The sequence below is a fragment of the Trachemys scripta genome, chromosome 3 (assembly GCF_013100865.1).
Source record: "Trachemys scripta elegans isolate TJP31775 chromosome 3, CAS_Tse_1.0, whole genome shotgun sequence".
NCBI lineage: Eukaryota > Metazoa > Chordata > Testudines > Emydidae > Trachemys > Trachemys scripta.
The window spans coordinates 135,753,524-135,771,018 of record NC_048300.1 but is presented as its reverse complement, the minus strand read 5'-3'; the positions used below and the strand labels follow the sequence as shown (position 1 = coordinate 135,771,018).

General features: G+C 46.9%; 1 long non-coding RNA gene across 1 annotated transcript; it reads left to right on the top strand.

Annotated features, from left to right (window-relative positions):
• Positions 1-7,850: 7,850 nt before the first annotated feature.
• LOC117875101 lies at positions 7,851-17,229 on the top strand. Its single transcript, XR_004645185.1, has 3 exons — positions 7,851-8,002; positions 13,190-13,342; positions 15,993-17,229. It is a non-coding gene; the product is annotated as an uncharacterized LOC117875101 (long non-coding RNA).
• The last annotated feature ends 266 nt before the right edge of the window (positions 17,230-17,495 follow it).

Here is a 17,495-nt window from a genome sequence, read left to right as displayed (position 1 = left end):
GTTTTTCTAAAAGATCTTGTCTAGGGCCTGGTCTACACTAGGCGTTTATGTCGAAGTTAGCGCCATTACATCGAATTAACCCTGCACCCGTCCACACTGCGATGCTATTTAGTTCGACATAGAGGTCTCTTTAATTCGACTTCTGTACTCCTCCCCGACGAGGGGAGTAGTGCTAAATTCGACATGGCCATGTCGAATTAGGCTAGGTGTGGATGGAAATCGACGCTAATAGCTCCGGGAGCTATCCCACAGTGCACCACTCTGTTGACGCTCTGGACAGCAGTACGAGCTCGGATGCTCTGACCAGCCACACAGGAAAAGCCCCGGGAAAATTTGAATTTGAATTCCTTTTCCTGTCTGGCCAGTTTGAATCTCATTTCCTGTCTGGACATCGTGGCGATCACAGCAGCACTGGCAACGATGCAGAGCTCTCCAGCAGTGATGGCCGTGCAGTCTGTGAATAGAAAGAGGGCCCCAGCATGGACTGATCGGGAAGTATTGGATCTCATCGCTGTGTGGGGCGATGAGTCCGTGCTTTCTGAGCTGCGCTCCAAGAAACGGAATGCAAAGATCTATGAGAAGATCTCTAAAGACATGTCAGAGAGAGGATACAGCCGGGATGTAACGCAGTGCCGCGTGAAAATCAAGGAGCTGAGACAAGGCTACCAGAAGACCAAAGAGGCAAACGGACGCTCCGGATCCCATCCCCAGACATCCCGTTTCTATGAGGCACTGCATTCCATCCTCGGTGCGGCCGCCACCACTACCCCACCACTGACCGTGGACTCTGAGGATGGGATATTGTCCACGGCCGGTTCCTCGGACATGTTAGCGGACGGGGAAGATGAGGAAGGAGATAAGGAGGACGAGGCAGTCGGCAGCGCTCACAACGCTGATTTCCCCGACAGCCAGGATCTCTTCATCACCCTTACAGAGATCCCCTACCAACCCTCCCCAGCCGTTACCCCGGACACAGAATCTGGTGAAGGATCATCCAGTAAGTGTTGTAAACATCTAAACATTTATTTTTAACAGAACAGGAATATTAACAATTAAAAGAATGGGTTGTTCATGATTAGTTTGCCCTAGGCACTTAACGGTTCAGTCATGGGCAGTGCAAGTTTTGAAAAAAAATCTAGCAATGTCCGGTTTTCCGTGATTGTCCTGCCCAAGCCGCTCTACTGTTTAGTCCCTGCTACTGCAGCTAGAGTAAAATGCGGTCTATATGTGCAGGGATAGAGCAGTAATCCTCCCGGGACATCTCGATGAAGCTCTCCTGGAGGTAATTGGAAAGCCGTTGCATGAGGTTCCTGGGGAGAGCGGCCTTATTGGGTCCTCCGAAGTACGACACGTTGCCGCGCCACGAGACTATCAAGTACTCGGGAATCATTGCTCTGCACAGCAGGGCGGCATACGGCCCTGGTCTTTGGAGGCTTTCCCGGAGCATTCTCTCTCTCTCGCTGTCAGAGATCCTCATCAGGGTGATGTCGCCCATGGTGACCTGCTTTGAATTAGGTAGGGGAATGTTAGTGTTGGGACTGCTTGCTCGTTCCTTTACAGAACTGTAACCGCTGGTTTGCAGCCACGCGGTGGAGGCGGGAGAGGGGCTGCCGAAAGGGATCGTTCCTGGGGACAGCCGCGAGGGGGTGGGACAGGGGCAGAGTTCCCGCTTGCCGGATTGCTGGCAGCAGGTACTGACATTGCTTTAAATGTGAAATGAGGCCAGTGGTAATATAAAAGTTTTAAACTGCCACAAGTCTACGGCTTACCATGTCTGCCTGCAACAGAAATTCCGTTGTGCTGCCCCGCTTCTCAAATGTGCTGTGGAAGACCCCAGGCACTGAATGCGAAGGCCGAGAATTCGACCTTGTGCTGAGTGCGCATGTGATAGGTGCTGTGCATGGTCTTGTTCACAGAGAAAGACTATGTTCTTGGTTCACAACTACATTTATCTTTCTGAGGAATTCACTCCCTTTTTCCCATTCCCACAGCCACATCTGCGACTGTCTCACAACCTAGCCTGGCATCACACTCCCAGAGGCTAGCGAAGATTAGGCATAGGAAGAAGAGGACACGGGAGGACATGTTCTCTGAACTTATGGCCTGTTCCCAAGCCCAGGCAGCACAGCAGACCCAGTGGCGGGAGAAATTGACCCAAATGCAGCAAGCAAACATGGATCGGGAGGAGAGGTGGCGGCAGGAAGACCAGCAGGCGACTCAAACGCTGCTTGGACTACTGAGGGAGCAAACAGACACGCTCCGGCGCCTTGTGGATGTTCTGCAGGAACGGAGGCAGGAGGACAGAGCCCCGCTGCAGTCCATCTCTAACCGCCCTCCCCCGCCACCAAGTCCCATACCCACCTCACCCAAAGTGCAAAGAAGGAGAGGCGGCAGAGTCCCTGCTAACTCTCACTCCACCCCTGCAGAGAGCTCTAGTAGCAGAAGGCTCTCATTCCCCAAAACTTGAAAAGTTCTTTCCTTCCCGCCTGACACAAGCCCCCGTCCAAGTTTCACCTCCCAGTTCCATGTGTAGTTGATAATAAAAAATACGTTCATGTTAACTACTGTTTCAATCATGTTCTTTTGGAGGAGGAGGGGAAAGGGGGTTGGTAATTGGACAGGACAGTCACCTTTGGCAGGGTACATAGGCGGGGGCAGGCACAGCAGCAGGGCACATACACAGTGCAGTGATGCAGTGACTAGTTACCCTGGTTAGTCTGGGAGGTTGTTTTCATGTTATGTGGTGGGGGGTGGGTTGCTCTGTGACTTTGTGGCGGGGGAGGGCAGTTACAGATCTTAAGCGGCAGTCCTTATGCAGGATCACAGAGCCATGCAGCAGGGGATCTGTAATCGTCCTCCCCCTGCCACAAAGTCACATAGCCCCCCCATACACACAGTCCCGATCAGGAGGGGTGACAGGCTCCGTTGAAACAACCATCCCACCGCAGCGGAGCCCGTCAATCCTTGAGTTTAGAAGCTTCATTCGCGTCACTACACTACACCCGCTCCGCACCACAGTCTGCGTCCCAGTTTTAAAAAATTCCCGCGAAAACAGTATTAAAAAAAACGGTGTGCATTAACAAAGTAGAACTATTTTTATTTCGAAACGTGTGTTGGAAGGGGGTGAAGGGGGTATGTAACTGGGTAGGATAGTCAACATTAACTGGGTAAAGAAACGGGGGCAGGTTCAGCTTCTCTGTACACAAACTTAAAAGTCACAGGTTACCCTGCTCACTCAGGAACTTTGCTTTCAAAGCCTCCCGGATGCACAGCGCTTCCCGCAGGTCTCTTCTAATCGCCCGGCTGTCTGGCTGAGCGTAATCAGCAGCCAGGCTATTTTCATCAACCTCCCACCCCGCCATAAAGGTCTCCCCCTTGCTCTCACAGAGATTGTGGAGCACACAGCAAGCTGCTATAACAATGGGGATATTGGTTTCGCTGAGATCACAGCGAGTCAGTAAGCTTCTCCATCTCCCCTTGAGACGGCCAAAAGCACACTCCACCACCATTCTGCACCTGCTCAGCCGGTAGTTGAAGAGTTCTTTTTCAGTGTCCAGGGCGCCAGTATAGGGCTTCATGAGCCAGGGCATTAGCGGGTAGGCTGGGTCCCCGAGGATGACTATAGGCATCTCCACATCCCCAACAGTTATTTTGTGGTCCGGGAAGTAAATACCTTGTTGCAGCCGTCTAAACAGACCAGAGTTCCTGAAAACACGAGCGTCATGAACCTTGCCCGGCCATCCCACGTAGATGTTGGTAAAACGTCCCCTGTGGTCCACCAGTGCTTGCAGCACCATGGAAAAATAGCCCTTTCGGTTAATGTACTGGGTGGCTTGGTGGTCCGGTGCCAGAATAGGGATGTGAGTTCCATCTATGGCCCCACCGCAGTTTGGGAATCCCATCGCTGCGAAGCCATCTATGATCGCCTCCACGTTTCCCAGGGTCACTACCTTTGGCAGCAGTACATCAACGATTGCCTTGGCTACTTGCATCACAACAACCCCCACGGTAGATTTGCCCACCCCGAACTGGTTCGCGACTGACCGGTAGCTGTCTGGCGTTGCAAGCTTCCAGAGGGCTATGGCCACTCGCTTCTGTACACTCAGTGCAGCTCGCAACCGGGTGTCATTGCGCTTCAGGGCAGGGGACAGCAACTCACAAAGTTCCAGGAAAGTTCCCTTCCGCATGCGAAAGTTTCGCAGCCACTGGGATTCATCCCAGACCTGCAGCACTATGCGGTCCCACCACTCAGTGCTTGTTTCCCGTGCCCAGAATCGCCGTTCCACGGCATCAACATGACCCATTGCCATCGTGATGTCCTCGGCGCTGGGTCCCCTGCTTTCTGAGAGGTCTGTGCTACTCTCAGACTTCAGGACATCACCGCGGTGCCGTAGCCTCCTCGCCTGACTTTTCTGCATCTGCCTCAGGGAAAGGTGTATGATAAGCTGCGAGGCGTTGAGAGCGGCCACAACTGCAGCGATGGTCGCAGCGTGCTCCATGCTCGCAGTGCTGTGGCATCCGCGCTGTCAATGACTGGAAAAGTGCGCGAACTGATTTCCCGCCGGCGCTTTCAGGGAGGGAGGGCGGGAGTGATGGACGGATGACGACAGTTACCCAAAAGCACCCTCGACACATTTTGTTACCCAGAAGGCATTGCCGGCTACACCCAGAATTCCAATGGGCAGAGGGGACTGCGGGAACTGTGGGATAGCTGACCACAGTGCACTGCTTCGAATGTCGACGCTTTCACCGTTAGTGTGGACTCACAAAGTCGAATTACTGTCCTTAGTGTGGACACAGACGTTCGACTTTGCAATATCGATTCCAAAAATTCGATGCAAGTAAATTCGAACTACTCTCGTAGTGTAGACAAGGCCTAGGACAGTATTTCCAAAACTGTGGGTTGTGACCAATGAAAGGGTGCCATTGGAGGTCTTGAGACTCCTGCAGCTCCTGTCCCTGGGGACTTCCAGAGGTTGGCTCTCTACTGCAGGTATTGCAACCTGGCCTCTGGCACATAGGGTCGCAACTCCACTCACTCAAATCTGGTCTGGCCACCCCACTCTCGGGGGGCAGGGCCAAACTTGAGCAGCACTGCGACGTGAGCCCGTGCGCCAGGGGCCAGGTCACAACACCCAAAGTGGGATGCATCAAGAAAAGTTTTGGTCAGCCCCAGGTGAATTTGTAGGGTTGGTGATTAGTGTGGTAAAGAACTTAGATCTAATGGTAACAATTTCCAGAAGGATACTGTATATGTAGAGATCTACATGTTATGGCAGTCAGGGCCAGTTTTAGGGGCAGGTGGCCCAGGCGACTGCCTGAGGTGCTGGGCTTGAGGTGCACCAGGCTTGGGGTGCTGTTTTTGTTGTTAACAACAAAAGGGAAAATAGAATGTTTGAAGGAATATGTTTTAGATATTCCATATGTGGATTTGTGTTTCACTAACCTCCTAGAATGTTCTGCACCTTTGTAGAATCTCGTGGAACCTTCCAAAATTTCTGAGAACCACATTTTCCTTGAACCGCCTAGAATGTTGTCATCCATGTCCTCATGGGTATATGGCATGCATAAATACAGATTTACAGATCCCAGCGTGCACATTTATCGCCTTATATGATAAGGTTAAATCGTGCATGCAAATCATGCATCAAAGTCGTGAAATGGGCCACAAATGCAATTAAAAAAAAGGTTTTCAAAAGTTTAACAAATGGATGGAAGGTGCCAAAGACGCTCCTCACCAGGGGCGCCATTTGATCTAGGGCCAGCCCTGATGATAGTTGATGATAAAGGCTGTCCCAGTTTGACACCAGCTTTGATATTGAGAGGGAGACTACTCTGGAGTTTGGCGTAAGCACTGAGTCCTACTAGTAATTAGCATTTATACAGTGTTTTTCATCTGCAGAATGCTGTATAAACTTTAGCTTAATTTATTCTTAAAACACCCCTGTAATTGTTTTCATTGAGTGGGAAAGTGAGGCAGGGTTAGCTAACTTAGCCAAAACCAGGGAGCCCTAGCTGCAGATAAAATTTAGGTAAAAATATCTGCCCCCCAGTCCTGAGCTCCTGTTGATCTCTTCTTATGTTCCTATCAGAAAACTTCAGGGGAGGGCTGCAGAAAGGGAGAAGAAGCTGAAAAAGAATCTGAAAGGTGAATATCGAGGACAGTGCAATTATGTGGGTCAGACTGCAGTTAGCTCAGGGGGCTGGGAAAGTGCACAAGGAGATAAAGAGCATACCATCAGTGCTAGCCCTCCCAAAAGGAGCAGGGTGATGGTGGGAACCTGGCCTATTCCTCAGTGATATTGTAATGATTTTATAATGAGGGTGCTGAAAGCCACTGGACAGAACTGTAAACCCTGTATATGATGGAAACCACTTCTAACCAGTGGATGCTGCCGCACCCCCAGCACCCATAATTCAAGAACTCCTGCCATTCCTTCCCATTCACCAGAAAGCAGAGCTGGCTATGAATAGAGAGTGGTGGAGTTGCCCTTGCAGTCTATGCGCCTTGGGAACCACTCAGATATCCTCCTGGGAGCTCCTTTTGCAGCATGGCCCTCCAACCTTCCCTCCTGCATTGGCTATAGCCATAATCTAGCCCTTCCTTGGAGATCAGCTTTTAGGCCCCAGTTCAGGAAGCCACTTAAGCATGGGTCTAGCTTTAAGCCTATGAGTTGCTCCTTTGATTTCAAAGGGACTACTCACAAACCTAAAGTTAGGCATGTGTTCAAGTCCCTAAAACAGAAGGAAGATCCCAGAACTGCAAGAAAAAGAGCCCTGGTTTTCATTCCTTTATTAAAAATCAAAATTTAAAATGGATACCTTTCTAGTCGACATCAACTGACTATGCACAGGGTAAAGTGATGAGAAGATCCCCTGTGCCTACGCCATCAGTGACGGAAATATAAACAATAAAACCTACAAAAAATGTTAAATTAAGTGTAATTCCACTAGATGCAGCACAAGAAGTGTTTATCTTTGTTATTCTCAATGTCTGTGTGTTAAGGTTTTTATTAGTGCTCTAGCATTTGATACATTCAGAAAGGATTTCTGATTTAGAATTTTCAATTACACAACTAATGACCTACAGTCAAATTTAAATGTCTTAGGAGCCTAAATCCTATTTCCAAAAGTTACTAAGGACAAAAGGTTTCAGAGTAACAGCCGTGTTAGTCTGTATCCGCAAAAAGAAGAACAGGAGTACTTGTGGCACCTTAGAGACTAATAAATTTGTTAGTCTCTAAGGTGCCACAAGTACTCCTGTTCTTCTTTTTAAGGACAAAAGGTACATTCTTATCTTGTGTTAGTTAAGACATGAGAACAAACATGAGGTAAATCCTAAAGAAGACAAGACAGGTGTAGTATTTACACAACATGTTAGCAGGTTGAGGTAAGGACTGGGCTTCCCATTGTGTTTACCTTGATCTGCTCACCCATGTGGAAAGCTACAAAACGTTTCTACCTTTTTTGATCAGTTCTAGCTCACCTGATACAGTTTTACTTTTTTTTTCTTGGTATCAATTTATAAATTTTAGGGTTGCACAACAACTGGGGAGGGGGGATTGTGAACAATTCATCAAAAGTTCCCCTTTTAGTTGGTGAATTTTCAAAATTTGAAATTGTGATGAAATTTCAAACTTAGAATATTTTAAACAGCACTCTGGTTTGTTTTCTGGCATAACAATTGTTGATTACTGTTAGCACAATAGAGCCAGTACAATTACAGCACAGAAGAGCAAACTGGATTATTTTTTCCTCAAATGAACAATCACACTGGCTGTTAAATTGAGATGATGTCAGAATTTTTATGTTTGGTGAAGACACAAGAGACGGGAACAACATCACTTGAGTTTTTTCAGATACCATGTTGAGTTTGCTGTGGTAGGACTTGGAGGGAACAAAAGATAACTAGCCTTACAGTATATGCTGTTGGCAACTCTGCAGCTGCTGGAATCATGATACCTCCCCATACAGAGACTGAGCTGGCTGTTTGGTGCTGAAGGTGAGCACACTGGCTGTCAAGGCAGGTATGAAGGACGGGGTTGAAAGCCTGCAGGGGATGGAGTTTTTTCCTGTTCATTTACAAGTTATTTCCCTTGACAGGAGGGAGACGGGTCAGTGAGACGGTGAGAGTGCCCTACGGTGATCAGATAGCAGGCGTGAAAAATCAGGACACTTTATTGGCAGGGGAAGGGTGGGATAGTTGCCTATTTAAGAAAAAGCCCTAATATCAGGATTTCTAGTCACCCTTGTCCTGCCAGTGAAACAAGATGAGTCAGGTGTGGATGTCCCCCCTTCGTGGTGAGAAGTAGTGGAAGGCTAGAGAAATTGAGTGGGTGATGATCTCTTCCTAGTAGCATGAGGCATCTGAGGGGTGGAATAGGTCCCTCCTAATGGTGAGAGAGACAGCTGAAGGGTGTGGTGGGGAGTGTCTCGCCCATGCAGCTGAAGCGAGTAGGGAGTGGGGAGCACCAAGGAACAGCTGTGATGCAGCTGCAGTGAGCAAGGAGCTGTTCTGGGTTCATTGCATACATGCTGCATACCAAGGGCTCAATTCCATTTCCAGCCCTCACACTGAATTGCTTTCAATGGCACTACTCCTGGAGGAAAATACTTCTCAATGTAACAGTGGCAGGACTGGGTGCCTAGTTAGCAGCAGGCAGAGCTGCTACCCAGTTCTAGAGTGAAGACAGATGTAGCCAGAGCCATTCTCCACTGAGTTGAAAACTCGGCCCGTTTGCTAGGGGTTGTAATAACCAAAGGACAGTGAGTATGGGATGGCATGCTAGTTTTGCAAAAAGACTTTTCTGCTTTTAACCACAGTTTAGTATATTTTTCTTCACAGCAGGAGTGAGAAAAGTGGGTGTGAATAATGTAACCTAGTATTAAAAGGCTTACTTTAGCAGGGCTTAGCCGCCATGCTTCTGTAATTCCTTTCACATCTGACTTGTAGGACCAAAGAACAAAGGGAAAAGGATGAGAATTTGGGGTCTATTGTCTACACAGAATTTATTGGTATTAATGGGAGTAGCTTACTTGTGATTATGCTGAGGTGAGTGGCCCAGAAAAGCGAAAAACAGTATGTATAACAGGAGGAGTCACATTTCCTGGCTTCAGTTCAACTCTGTAACCAGGTTATTACCACCCCACCCACCTTGTTTCTCTAATATCCTGGGACCAACACGGCTACAACAACACTGTATACGTGTTTATTATGCTTCAAAACATGCAGACAAGTTACCAAGTAAAATACTAGCTAGAAAAAAAAGAAGTAGAGTGTACAAAGAAAGCTCTGAATAACTCACACTGTCTCCAAATGATTGTACTTGACACAGCAAGTATCTTGTGGATCGATATTTTGATTTTGTTATCTTGGTGATAAATATAAGGCCATGATAATACTGCCATCCTGTGGTCAGGATGTTTAGGATGGAGCGAGACCTTGTATAAGATTATAAGTAAGGCTCAGATTTAGTCATGGGTATTTTTAGTAAAAGTCATGGACAGTTCATGGGCAATAAACAAAAATTCACAGCTCGTGACCTGTCCATGACTTTTACTATAAAAACCCATGACTAGATCTTAGCTGCTCCTGGGGCCCTGGGGCCCTGCTGCTGCTTTTGGGGTGGGGGTGGGAGGGCTGCTGTTGCTGCTTTGGGACCGCTGCTCCAGGGCCACCCCTGGGAGTGCTGCTGATTCAACAGCCCCTGGGGCCAGCCGCACTCGCTGCTGCAGCTGTGGAAGTCACGGAGGTTCCAGAAAGTCATGGAATCTGTGACTTCCATGACAGACTCGCAGTCTTAATTATAAACACACTGTAGTGATTTCCTTAGGGCAGGGAGGTCTGTATATCACTTGCTGTATGTCTTTTTGTCCAGAGTTTACCTTCCAGTGGATTTTTTTTCACTAGAATTTTGTCTTGTACCAGGGAGTTACTCATTTTAAAGGGGACTGAATCAGAGAATTTAACTGAATTCAAAAGAAATCTAGATTTGTGTCTAGAAGAGGAAGGGATGGAGAGGTATGAGGAAGATGGGATCAAGGTACATTTCTAAAGGATGGGGTTCCTCAGGTTTGGGATTTCTGGAATCAACTCCTTGTTTTAGTTAAGAAAATAACTGGGGTTTGAGATGGCAAAGTCTGGGAGTGGCTTTGGGTTTGCAAAAGCAAAGCTAGGGTAGTTCAGATCCTGGTACCATTTTATCTGAATTTTTAGCATTCTGGGCTAGGGAGGTGGCAGCAGATAACCAGAGACAGTTAAGTCCATCTCTGATGAAAGGGTTTTAGAATTATCCCAGAAGATCTGTTGCTGGTAGGGTGACCTAAGGAGAGGTTATTCAGGCAAAAGAAACACTTTGATACCCAGATGGCACCTCTCTTGACTTAGTTATTGTTTTCCTCCAGTACACTCTCTCTGCCACTCTTGACTCCTTTGCCACTTTCCCTCATCACAAGGTCCAATCTTGAGCTGTAGCTTGCCCTTAATACCCATATTCTCTGCTCCTGTTCTCATGCTGCTGAGCATCTCTGGTGTAAATCTCAGGACCATGTTGAGTTTCTCCACTACAAACTCACTCTCTTTTCCTTCAATTCTATCATTTTATTAGCGAAACATCTCTATTTCTCCTTCCTGATTGAATCCTTCACCTGAAACTCCAATTGCCTTTTTGCCCCATTTTCCCTGTACCAAATTCTTCCCCCCTCCTCCATCTCTGTTCAGAATCTTGCAGATTTCTTCTCTGAAAAAAATTGCTAAGATTTGGTGTCATATAGCTCCTCCCCCTTGTCCTCTTCCCCCATTATTTACAAGCACTGCTTTGACTAACATCTTTATCCTGATGACTATGGCCTCTCTTTCTCACATCTCTTTGTGAGTGTCTTGTCATCATCTCAAACTCAACGTGACCAAAACTTATGCACAACAAGTCAGAGATGGGATTAGACTATCAGTCCTGATTCTTGATCCTCTGCTCCAGTTTTTGGTAACACCTGCCTCCATTCTTTAACTTTCAGAAAAAGTAGGGTCTCAACCCCAGTGGCCTGCCCACACCCACAAAAACAAGTTCTAACGTCCAAGACATTACATCATGTGTTTTCAAGTACAACGGCTGCTCCATTTCCCTACTGAATTGTTGTATTATAAGCATTCAACCAATAACATTGGAAAGGACTTAGAGATATCTTGCTCTAAAAAACAAGGGAGCCCATTGTTATGTGGTATATTTTAATCTAGTAAATCCCACCTACCTGAGATGTAAAAACATCCACATCCTCTTGCATTTTTACTTTTGACATTCAAAAAAAGTTTGTTCTTCTTAACTAATGATGCATTCATTTAAACTTAAAAGTGTTCATTTTAGCCTAATGATGGCATGGATACTGGTGAAGTGAACTCTACATTTGCAGAGCAAATATGTGTCCATTAGCAGAATCTTCTGTAAATTCGATTTTGAGTGGGGAGCGGCAGATGTTTATTCAGTTTGCATATTTCTTGTGGTTTGTGGTTTCTTGTGGTTTAAGCATCTGAAGGGTGTAGACACTAACGAGGGAGAGGAATTGTTTATCATGACATGTGAAGCAGCTTTTGCAAGTTTGTTATGACTTTTTACCAGCCCTGGCAAAAGTCTGCTTTCCAAGCAACTGCATGAACTAGTCCTGCTCGTTTCCAGTGCACAATTAAGCACTTTTCTCCCAGGATAATGATTGCCTTCCAGAAACAGGCTAGTGTTTTTGACAGGTTGGAGTCGAAAGGAGGTGAATTTATTGTGTTATTTAAAAAACAATCAATGAACAGCATTGTAACTAATAAGACACGTGCCTTTCATCACTGTGATTATTCCGCTTGTACGTTGCATTCCTTTCCTCCCACTGTTTGAGTGAGATCCTCAACCCTGCTCCAGCCCTGGTACCACAGAGAACATAAGAAAGGCCGTACTGGGTCAGACCAAAGGTCCATCAAGCCCAGCATCCTGTCCTCTGACAGTGGCCAATGACAGGTGCCCCAAAGTGAATGAACAGATAGGTTATCATCAAGTGATCCATGCCCTGTAACCCAATCCCAGCTTCTGGAAAACAGAGGCTAGGGACACCATTCCTGCCCATTCTGTCTAATAGCCACTGATGGACCTATCTTCCATGAAGCTATCTAGCTCCCTTTTGAACCCCTTTATAGTATTGGCCTTCACAACATATTCTGACAAAGAGTTCCACCAGTTGACTGTGTCTTGTCTGAAGAAATACTTCCTTTTGCTTGTTTTAAACCTGCTGCCTATTCATTTCATTTGGTGACCCCTAGTTCTTGTGTTATGAGAAGGAGTAAATAACACTTCCTTATTTACTTTCTCTATACCACTCATGATTTTATAGACCTCCATCATATCCTCCCTTAGATGCCTCTTTTCCAAACTGAAAAGTCCCAGTCTTATTAATCTCTCCTCATACGGAAGCCATGCTATACCCCTAATAATTTTTGTTGCCCTTTTCTGAACCTTTTCCAATTCCAATATATCTTTTTTGAGATGGGGCAACCACATCTGCACACACCACCACCAAGTGACTGAAGTGCTGATCAAGGGGGAGAGCCTGGCTAAAGGGCAACATGCCAGCCTGTGGTGAGAAGCATCTAAGTTTGTAAAGGCACTGGAAGTGTTAAGATCAGCTTAGAACACGTTTTGCTTTTATTTCATTTGACCAAATCTGACTTGTAGTGCTTTCACTTAAAATCTATCTTTTGCAGTTAATAAATTTGTTTGTTTATTCTACCTGAAGCAGTGCATTTGGTTTGAAGTGTGTCAGAAACTTCCCTTGGGATAACATATCAATTTCTTTGTTAAATTGACAAACTCATATAAGCTTGCAGCGTTCAGCGGGCATAACTGGACACTACAAGATGGAGGTTCCTAGGGTTGTGTCTGGGACCAGAGATATTGGCTAGTGTCATTCAGTTGCACAATCCAAGCATGGCTGGCCAAAAGTGCTCACTCATGTAGCTGGGAGCAGCTTACATGCTAGAGGCTGTGCGGGAACATCCCGGGAGTGGGGGTTCTCACAGCAGAGCAGGGTAAGGCTGGCTCCCAAAGTCGAGGACTGGAGTGACCTAGCAGATCACTGGTCCAGATAACACCAGGGGAATGTCACAACCATTCTGAGCAAGAAAGATAGTCAAGAACCCTCTTTGTCTCTTAACCAGATACCCAGGCAATACCAGAGATGCAGCGATGTGTAAGCTTCCCTACAATGTGCCTCACCACCTACGTGGATGGAACACCAGTAAAACAATAATAATACCTAGCTCCTATATAGCACTTATCATCAGTAGCTCTTGAAGTGCTTTAGGAAGGAGGTCAGTATTTCATCTCCATTTTACAGGTGGGGAAACTGAGGCAGAGAGTAGTAAAATAACTTGTCTTTTGTCAACCAGCAAGCCAATGGCAAAGCCAGGAATAAAACCCAAGTCTTCTGAGGCCTAATCCAGTGCTTCACCACCTAGACCATACAGCCTCTCCAAAGAATGAGTGTATTTTAGATGCCATATCAGTACACTCCCTTAGAGTGTCAGCAAGGGTCCAATTAATGTTAATTATGGTAGTGGGTTTCTTTTTATTATTCATAATCTGTGTACCAGCAAGTGAGATCACAAAATCACTTAATACATTTTACTACTACACAGCAATCAAGGCAGCAGAATCACAAACAAAAGAACTATTCTGCATAAATAACTGGCTAATCAACCCAGACTGCACAGCCCATCCATTGGATCTGAGCAGCCGCTGCTCAGAAAAGCTGTCAGCGTACTTTGCTGACAAGAGCAAAATGCTTATTTTAAGTAGGAAAATTTCAGTTTTTCAGAAATTTTAGATTCTCCCAATGGAAAAATCAAAAACGAAATATTTTGATTTGGGTCAGGTTGACTCAAATTGAAATATTTTGGTTTGTGGCACTAAATCAAAATTTTTAATTTTGGGCCAATTTGATATTAATCTGTGCCTGCCTGAGTTGCTGTCTCATGGAAATTGTAGTTCTCCTTCTCCCCTTCAGGCTGGGCTCCCTGGCTGAGTTTGGCCCCATCACACTGGCCAAAGCTCAAGCACCCTGAAAAATGTCAGCATAACAACATGTGAAACCGCTCTGTACCCTTCCTGGCTGGTAAAAGTTAGCAAAGAAAAAACTGCCTTGTGGAAATTGTTAATGCCTCTTTTAGAGACACACACCTACCAAAAGCCTTGAAAAAGCAATAGTCCACCCAATCCTCAAAGAGCCAACATCGTGCCCTGAAGACCTCTCCTGCCATCCCATCGCCAATCCCCTATTCCTGGATAAAATAATAGGGAAAGTAATAACCACCAAGATCCAGCAAGGCACAGCATTGAGACATCCCTAGTTACCCTAAATGACAACCTCTTCCTTGCTATGGACACAGGCAGATCTCCAGGCTCATATTGCACTTCTCTGCAGCCTTTGGCACAGTGCCCACAAGGTACTGCTGCTAACCCATCTGCATGACATAGCAGAAGTAGATGGCTCAGCACTACAGTGACTCCAATCATTCCCCTCCAATAGAACGCAGAGTGGTGATGGGTAACTGTTCCTCCTCTCTGAAGGTTGTCGTCTTCGGGGTCCCTCAGGGATCCATACTATCCTTGCCCCTCTCGTCAATGAAACCACTGGGAGTAGAAGTGAGATGCCATGGGCTCAGCTGTCAACAATATGCAGATGACACCCAACCCTATAGCTCATTTGCCACTGATGCCACCACCACCATTAGAAAGATATCAGAATGGCTACAGGAAGTCAGCTCTTGGAATGGGTGGTGAGTTCTATGGACCCATGGTGCCTGGGCACCAGGAATATTCCTGGCCAAGGGCCCGGCTCCAGCAATGTTGGAGGCCAGGTCTCTCCCTCGGCCCCACCTTCTGCCCCCTGGTCCCCACCCACATCGGCAGCGCAGAGGAGCTGTGCGGCTTTCTGCCTGCTTGCTCCACAAGGCTGCCGGCCCCTCCCTGCGGCTGCTGGGTGGGGTGGAGGAGCGGTCTCTGTGTCTACGTGCGCTGCTCCCACCCCAAGCGCCCCTGTGGCCAATAGGAAGCTGCAAGGGCAGTGCCTGCAGCTAGCAGCACGCAGAGGTCCCCGGCCAGCCCTGCCTACGAGCCCCAGGAAAGCGCGGCACCCCCCGCCATCTCCCAGAGCCTGCACCCCCACCCCCAACCCAGAGCCTGCACCCAAACTCTGTCCCAGAGCCTGCACCCCTCACCCCCTCTTGTACCCCCACCCCCTCTCCAGCCCAGAGCCTGCACCCAGCACCAAAACTCTGACCCAGAGCCTGCACCCAAACTCTGTCCCAGAGCCTGCACCCCTCACCNGCCCCAGCCCAGAGCCTGCACCCAAACTCTGTCCCAGAGCCTGCACCCCTCACCCCCTCCTGCACCCCCACGCCCTGCCCCAGCCCAGGGCCTGCACCGAGTACCCAAACTCCATCCCACAGCCTGCACCCCAGACCCTCTCCCCGACCCAAACTCCCTCCCAGAGCCCAACTTTTCACCCCTTCTGCACCCAAACTCCCTCCCATATCCTGCACCCTGCACTCCTCCTGCACCCCAATCCCCTGCACCAGCCCAGGGCCTGCACCCCAGACCTCCTCCCCTGATCCAAACTCCCTTCCAGAGCCTTAGGCAGGTGGGAGTGGAGTTTGGGGGGGGGGGGCTCTGGGCATTCTGGGCACCACCAAAATTTCTACAAACCTGCTGCCCCTGGCTCTTGGGTGAAGAGTAGCTGGCTCAGGCTGAATCTAGGCAAGATAGAGGTGATGCTGGGTGAAAAGGGAAAACACTTTCAAGATCTAGCTGAGATACTGTTCGCACCTTCCACTGATGGCAAACAGCTCCCATTCACCAAAGGGGTATGAAACCTTAGAGTCCTGTTTGACTCCTCTCTAAGCTTGGACAGCCAGGAACTTCGGTATCTAAAAGTGTCTTTTTTCTCCTCCCGCTCTGTAGGAAACCTTACCCCCAGATGAGGACCTGACTACAGTGTTCCATGCATTCATCCCCTCTGGGCTGGCTTACTGTAATTCAGTGTGTCTGAAGCTGAACGTGAAGACGATGCACAGGCTCCAATGGGCACAGAATGTGGCTGCCTGCATTTTCTATGGCTTAGGCCTCCACAGTCTAGTGCAGGTCAGGTCTATGTTCAAGTCCTTCCACTGGCTTCCAGTCAGTTTCAGATGCCAGTAAGACCTTGGTCCTAATCTTCAAAGCAGTTACTGGTTCAAGGCTCAGCTACATCAATGACCAGATTTCAATCTATGAACCTTTGAGACAATGCAGATCACAAAGGCTAGGCATAAAGCATTCCCAATCAACGGACTGAATTTCCAGAGCAAATGAGGTAAATCCAGACTCTGACTATCTTTAGGAAACACTGCAAAACCTTTGAAAAAAGCTTTTCCACCATAGCAAGGATAACGTTCACATCACCCCATCTGCCTAAATGCTTCCATCACATGAAGAAATAAACTCTCTACCCCTCCTGTAATACAAACAAATCAACCAGCCAAAACCGACAACCAAACAAACTAATAAGCAAAAATACCCCAGAGTTTTTACCCCAAGAGGGGAGAAATGCCGGAGACTCCATCAAGCCTAGTAGGGACTTTGCTATTGATTTTACCTGGAAAAAGCTCAGATACCATGGTGATGGGCAGCAGCATTAAACCCTAAGACAGATAGAAATGATCAAGTACATAAAGTTTTGTGACCTGCTGTGTTACAAACATTGATTAATTTGTCCGATACCCATAGCTATAGATGAATGGTGTAGCTATTACCTTCGAAGCTTTGACATGTGGCAAAGAGTAGCTTAATAGTTCAATTAGCTCCTGGAAGGGCTCTTTAGGTGTGCCAAATAAGCAGCATGCAATTTCTATGAAAAAGCAATGCTGCTGCTCCTTGTGAAGCTTTAACTTCCTGCAGTGCCAGATGTAGCTAGTGTTTTACCATTTCTTTCTTCAAATAGCAGTGCTCAGGGGGGATAAACTTTACTTAACCTAATTAATTTTAATCACAGCTTTCAAATCTCATACTGTGCAAAGAATTACAAATTGGAATACATTAATAGAAGCCAGGGTTTATGCTGCAAGCTAATTGTGAAATGTGCATTTATATTTTCTGCATGAACTTGCAATTACCATTAAAATAAAATTCAGTTATGTCCTTTTAAATTACTAAAATGTGAAGAACAGATTGAGCTGGTCCCATTTGTTGTACTAAATGACTTGAAAATGGCCTACATTTCAAAGAATTAAATGACTCTCCTTGAACAAGAGGCTTTAGAAAATGATTTCCAGTGGTCTAGAGTTAAGATGCTTCCAGGCATTCTTGTTGTTTAAACAATCTTTATAAAAATGGATTATAGGTTTAAAGTTTCCCACCTGCTTTAATACAGATTCATTGAAATAAAGCAGACAGCTCTTTTTCAAGCTCTCACTTAGGTTTCCTTTT